The sequence below is a fragment of the Saimiri boliviensis genome, chromosome X (assembly GCF_048565385.1).
Source record: "Saimiri boliviensis isolate mSaiBol1 chromosome X, mSaiBol1.pri, whole genome shotgun sequence".
Lineage (NCBI taxonomy): Eukaryota > Metazoa > Chordata > Mammalia > Primates > Cebidae > Saimiri > Saimiri boliviensis.
This window is the reverse complement of record NC_133470.1, coordinates 134,928,272-134,935,539: the sequence shown is the minus strand read 5'-3', so window position 1 is coordinate 134,935,539 and position 7,268 is coordinate 134,928,272. Positions and strand designations below refer to the sequence as shown.

At 33.3% G+C, this 7,268-nt stretch overlaps 1 pseudogene; it reads left to right on the top strand.

The window, feature by feature from the left end:
- The first annotated feature begins 429 nt into the window (after window positions 1-429).
- On the top strand, window positions 430-2,082 carry LOC101035848 (nck-associated protein 1 pseudogene; annotated as a pseudogene).
- Window positions 2,083-7,268: the final 5,186 nt, after the last annotated feature.

Genomic DNA, 7,268 nt, shown 5'->3' with positions numbered 1-7,268 from the left:
TTTTCCTAAGGCATGATATTATCCTGTCAGTTTAAGAAACTTCAGAGTAAATCAAAACCTGATGGTGCCTATGATCACAAAATAACAAACATGTCAAAACAGAAGTGTCGTTTTAAAAAAAAATTTAATAGCAACTTGTATCTTCCATCAAAATCCATTCAAGAAATTTCCAAATATCAACTAGCTTATAGTTAGAAAGTGGATTTCATTCAAAAGTTAAATGTGTATTTGAATGAAAATTTATTCTGTATTTCAAAAGTAACGTATTTTTTTGTGATACGGTCTAATGTTTATTTTTATGTGATGGCAGGTACACTTGAATTTTCAAATTTTAAAACATATAAAAAGTGGTTAGGGATTAACATTTATATCAATAGTTGGTAAATCTCTAAGACTGTTTATTATACAGCAGAGTGCCAACAGGGCACCATGGAATTTAGTCTAAAAATATCACTGGGCTTTATAGAAACAACAACCTATGCTGCTGGTTTCAGAATTTCAGGACATGATCTGGATCTAATGCTAAGCAGTCTTTTACCATTTTTAATATTGTGTAGTTTTATGGTATTTCATTTGGGAAGCTTTTTAAAATATGGATCTATAATGCAGAGGTATTACATGCAGTACCTTTCTGGCTTTGATGCTTTTGTTCTCAATGAACTCATGCAGAATCTTTCTGTTGGCCCAGAGATGACTCAATCACTGCATCCTCTGTTGTTAACACTATGACTTTTGTAAGTGTAAAATAAGTCGAAGATGGGGAAATATTTGATTCCAGAGGAATGAGATTAGATTGGTTTAGGTTACAGACATATACTAGTGTCTCTAAAGCTTCACTCGGCCTTTCAGATCACAGAGAACTTGGAAACATGATGAATACAGTAATTTTTTTCATACAGAAAGGGAGATTCTTTGGTGGAAATGTCACCGAAAACATCAAAGCTCTACATATTTTGCTTTTATAGTCATGCTCCTGAGAAGATGCTTTAACAGTGTTTGGAGTTACTTTCTCAGTCAAGACACTGAACTGCATTTTCACTACTTTGCACTCATTTTATCCATTGTATTCGTGAACTGTGTGCAGAGAGTTACATCATTTTAGATAATGTAGTCTTCCCTTATGTAATATCTTTCTAGATGAAATGGCAAAACAAGCTTGAAATATCATCACAGATATCTGCAAAGAATAGTGTACTCTTAGTGACCAGTTGCTGCCCAAGCATGGTGTCAAAACCATCAGTCAAGCAGTGAGTAAGAAATCAACAAAACAAAACAAAACAGACCAGTAAGAAACGGTAACCTGAAAGGGAGAGACAAGGCATTAATTACATGAAGAAAAACAGGCTGGTTGTAACTAAACTTGACAAACTGCACCCCGCACTTTCTGAGTTATATTTCCTTATAAACTGTGTCTCAAACATGGTGTTATGGAAACATAACTTTACTCCATGTAAAGGGAATATTTGGCTTCCCATCTGGAAATCCTCTTCACTAAGTCAATTGTTGCGATGATTATGAATAATCGAGCCACATAGAAAATGCAAAACCATCAGAGCTTCTAACAGGTGTAAGAGCACACATGACCACATACTCCAGCCAATATAAAAGTACATGTAGATTGATATTATAAGAGTATTAAGTGATGCTTTTCTTTAACAAACACAACCTTTAGGCAGCTATGGAGAAACAACCATTATGAGTCTATACACAAATTGGTATTTGGAAACTTTGTTAAGATAAGTTAGCTATGATCATGTAGCTTATTTCCCTGCAATGAAAGCATTTGTGAAATTACCTACAGAAAGTGAATTAACATTCAATGTACAGGAATATTCTGGCATATCAGAAATGAGGTCACTATTAGAACTACTCAGTCCATATGGTATGAAGTTCCTAAGTGAAAGCCTCATGTGGCATATTTCATCACAAGTTGCTAAACTTAAGACATTTGTGGAGAATGTTGATGTGTTAACACAAATGTGGACCAGCTTTGACAAACCAGACCAGATGGCTGCACTCTTTAAAAGATTATCATCTGTTGACAGTCTTTATTTTGAACCTAACACTGTTGTTAGACCCTAGAGATTTAAAGATGGATAAGACAAATTCCTTCTGTGTCTTCAAGGAGCTAATGAATTTGAAGCACGAGTGAAGACAGGAATAGACAGTCAATATATGAAGGGTTTTATGTCCTAAGTTAATGGAGTTTGAATTTGAACATGTGTTCAAACCAAAAGCACCAAATGGTTTTCATTGGAGAAGTGACATATCAGATTTCTATTAAAGTCACATGGCAGGGTAGCAAAGGGGCTAGAGGAAAATAAGTAATAAGAAGACAGGGAGTTCACATTTCTTGAGTGCTTACAATGTGCAAAGTATAACATTAAATGTTTTATCTTCATAATTTCCCTTTATTACTACAGTAACAATTATTGACAAGCATTACCATCTCCATTTTACAGCTGAGGAAAATAAGGTTTAAAAAGGTTAATTTCCCTACAGTGGCAATTACAGCTTTTCTTCTGAGCTATGCTATTAATTAGGAGGCACCGTATCTGTCTAGAAATGAATGATGATGAAGGTCTGAACCAAGATTGTGTCAGTGGAATGAAAGGAAAGGGAAAATGTGAGAAATATTCAAGGGATATAATTGACAAGAAGATTTGGTTATTGTGCAGATTTGGAAGGGGGAGAGCAAGGAAGAGTGAGGTGTCAGGAACTTCTCTCATGTTTTAACTTGCCTAAATGAGTGGACGGATGATGATGTTATTAACTTAAATTGAAAAACAACAAATGGAAATAGCAATGTTGGCGATACAGGACAAAATGGGAATAACTGATGGAAAGAAGTGATGGAGGAGATGGGAAACAGCACAGGTGGAGGGGTTACATCAGTTGCATTTTCCGTAATGGGAGGAGAGAGGCTAAGATTATGTACCGATATAAATAAGTGTTGGAGGGGAAATAATATTAAGAGATTTTAGACTCAACGATTTCTGTATTATCTCTGAAAAAAGGAAGTGAATGCAGAAGGCAAGCAAGAGGAAGTGAACTTGAAAACAATAGCATTAAAAGTTTGAATTAATCTTTATGAAATGAAAGAGGGAACAGATCACCATTTTCTAATAAAATTACAAAGGATTTTTTTTTGTTGTTGTTGTTCACTGTCATGTGATACCCCTACTGGAACTTGGTCTCAAGTTTATCATTTAATGTTTTTGTTCTCTTTTTGAAATTAAAGTTATCATAAATCATAAATGAGATAACTGATATCATTATTCATCGATAGGGTCAGCATTCTTTTTTTTTGCAAAGTGGTGGGAACAAAGCACATTCTCACCAAAAGCAGACAAGCTTTTGTTTGAAATTTTCTTACCTGGTTCTAATATAAATGCTACATTGGCCTTGCAAAATGAATTAGGAGGGTTTTGCTTTTGGTATTTTATGGAAGACTTTGAGTAAGACTGAAATAATGTGTTTCTTGGCATTTCTATGAAAACTTCTTAGAGCCCGGTCCTGGTGTTTTCTTCACTGGAACTTAAAAAAAATTTTTTTGTTGTTGTTGTTTTACTATAAGCCAAACTTATTTAATGGATAGAGAGTTATTCAGGTTTTTTTTTATTTCTTCTTGAGTCACTTTTGATAAGTTATATTTTTCTAGAAATTTACTCATTCAAGTTTTCAAATTTATAATAAGAACTGTGGACTGTCTTCTTATCTGTTTAATATCGACATCTATAATTATCCTCTTTTCACTCCTAATATTGTTGCCCTTTATCTCTTTTTTCCATGATTAATTCCATTGGACGTTTTTCATTTAAAAAATATTTTCAAAGAAACAACTTATATCTTTGTTGGTCTTTATTGTACATTCGCTTTCTAATTCATCACATACTATTCATTTTTTCTATTTTCCTTTGATTTATTTACTTTCCATATTTGAAGTTTTTGATATGAATAATTTAATCATTATTTTCAACCTTTAGTCCTTCATAATATACCACTTTAAGGCTATAAAATGTCTTCCAAATGCCACTTTAAGTGAATCCTAATGTTTTTGTAATCATTTATATTTTCTCATTTTCATTATAAAGTCTTCTTTGACCTATGAGCTGTTTAGAATTTGTTTGTCTTTAGTTGCTGATAAATGAGTTTTCCTTGTTATATATCAAAATGCTTGTGATTTTTCACTTGCTTATAGAATACTCAAAGAATGTTATTTATATGATAACATTCCATTCACATTTGTTGAAGCTATCCTTACAGCCTAGCTTGTGGTTAGTTTTCTTAAATGTGACCTGTATGCTTATAAAAAATGTATATTGTACACTTGTTGGGTACAATATCCTATTTATGTCCACCAGATCAAGCTTGTTAATTGTATGATTCAAATCTTCTATATGCCATTAATTTTTAATACAGTCAAATTGTCAATTACTAAAAGGCTTATTTTGAAAGCCCCATAATGATGACATATTATTCAACTTCTCTCTGTAAATCTATCATTGTTTTATGTTTTGGGAGCTATCTTCTTGATGAAAAGAAGTTTAGAATTGTTTCATCTTTCTGGAAAATAGAACCTTTGCTATTATTAAGTAGAGACAAGTTTTGTCTCTAGTACAAGAGTTTTTTTTTGTTTTTTTTTGTTTGTTTGTTTGTTTTGTTTTTACTTTTTTAAAATTAAAGTCTGTTTTTTCTGGTACTAATGTATCCATAGCCACTAAATTTGAGTTACAATTGCACAGTATAATGTTTTCATCTATTAAACTTCATTTAGTATTTTTTGTATTTATATTGTTTTCATCTATTAAACTTCATTTTAATATTCATTTAGTACTTCATTTAGTATTTCTATTAAAAGGTATATAAATGGATATTTTAAAAAGTCCGTCTAACAATCTTTGTCTTTTGGCCTGAGAGTTTAGTCCATTTGCATTTATAGTACCTACTGAGTGATTGAATATATATAAATTATCTTACATATTCTCTATTTGTACTATTTTCTGTATCTCCTGTGTTTCTCCTTTCTTGTAATATTTTAGACTGACTCATTTAAAAAATCAGTGGCTACTAGTTATTTTAACATGTTTATTTCAACCAAGTAAATTGTAAAATTGTCAACATTGTTACCCTCCAGCTGAATTATTCGAAGACTTCAGAATGCTTTACTTGTCATTGTCACCCTTCCAATGCTACATAACTGCAGCAATAGTAAAAACACTGTATTTTCTTTCTTACTTTATTGGAAATGTGTCTGGTGCTTCTCTGCTAACATTTGTGATACCCTTTATCAAACTACAAAAGTATCTTTGTATTCGAATAATCTAATTTTTATCACATACATTTTTTTGTTTCATTGATATAGTAATGACTGCATGGACTGTTGAGAAAGGCTCTGAGGCTGACTCTGGGCCTAGTAAGAAAAAACAGACTACCTGGCTCTTGTGGTCTGCCATGGGCATGTGGGGGACAGAATGGCAGCATGTGTGCTATGTTACCTTGGAAAGCATAAATGATTAAATGAAATGTAACACAGAGAAAGCATGGCTTGATTTTGGTTGGGTAAGGGAGCAAGGTTATGTGCAGAGTACTAGGCTCTTCGGTGAGAACAAGAGAAATAGCTTTGTGGGCATCCTCGACAGCTAGGAGATTAACAAAGATACTAGATCATGGGGAAAGTAGGTAATGGGCAAGGTAGGCAATTTTCAGAGACAAATTATTTGTGTTTGATTTTTTTTATGGCAACCCTTAGAAGGAAAAAATAACTTGCACATCTCTCTTGTGGCAGATCCTACATCCCTTTCTCTCTACTCATTAGGTTAATGAGGAAATCAGCAAATCACCTGTCACTTGATATTATCTATTTTATTGCTGCCTTCTATTAGTGTGGATGCCAGATACTTGAATGTGGTACATATTAGAGGTAATACAGCAGGATATTACATACATGCTAGTCAGCAGCCAAAATCACAACCTCATTTGCTAGAGAATTTGCAAATAACCAGTCTTTCAGGTACTTCTCTAATTTTCACCAAATGTTGCACATTTGAAAGCTTCATTAATCTAGTCCCATTAGGATGGGTAGGGTGAATGAGTTTATGGCTGTAGAGGGTGAAGTAGCAGAATGTGCAGCTCTTAAGAACATTGCTACCATTCATTTATGATAATGGAGTGTAAGTGGTATTAAAATTCCCCTTCAAAATATTATTTGGAGTAAAAGCATCAAATGCATGGTGAACTTGATAATAGAATATTTTAAACCCAACAAATGCTTATTTACTGAAATTAATGGCTCTGAAATGACAAGTTGTCTTAGAATCACGGTATGCATAGCTCTAGCACAGCAGGCAAGGGAGAAGCTAAAAGCAAATAAGTGACATTCTAGAGGGAAGGAAACCATATGTATTCAAAGGAGAACTATGACTGAAAAAGCCTTTCATACTGTAAGGAATTTTCAGCCATATTTGACCTTTTCCTGAATGAGAATGCTTTATTTTATGGTGAGAAATATTCTGTTTAGAAAAAACAAACATTGGTGTTTGGAGAAGAATAGTTCAGGCAGCCACTTTGAGTCAAGATGAGGTTTTATGATCCAGAACTATAACCCTTAGGCTTGGATTTTTGTTTATGATCAACAGATATAATATCAAAGAGATGTTCCTTGCAAATATCTTATCATTTTTGTCCTTCATTGTCATTTCATTTTGTCCTTCTTCAGTTTTGTCTGCCCTGCTGCTAGAAATGACTGTTGGGGAGATAAAGCATGAAATAGGTAACCTCATGTGGGCCAACAATCTTTCTTTTCCTCGATAGGTCCATTTTTAAGTATCAATTTGTACAGGTGCATCCTATGACCAAAGCCTAAAAGAGTAGTACATACTATCTAGAGCAATAGATTTTATGAAGGGAGTATTTTGCATACAAACCAATACAACTGGCAGGTTTAATCAAGTTTTCTACGTGACTAGGCTTTGAAAGCTATAACTGGTTCTGATAGTACGAAGTACTGTTTGGAAACAAACAAATTACTACTCTTGTCTTTATGACATGTATCAATTTACATACAAGCTGCATAAATCACCTTTTATATTTTTCTGTAATGGAAAAATACTGCAGGGTATTTTAAAAACCAATAAATTATATGTTTAATGAACCAGATCAAAATATAAATGGTATGAGTCAAACACCCCTACGAATGAGGAGTGGATATTGACTTGACAGAAATTCGGGTCACATAGACTATAGGCTGTTAGATCCACCACAATTCA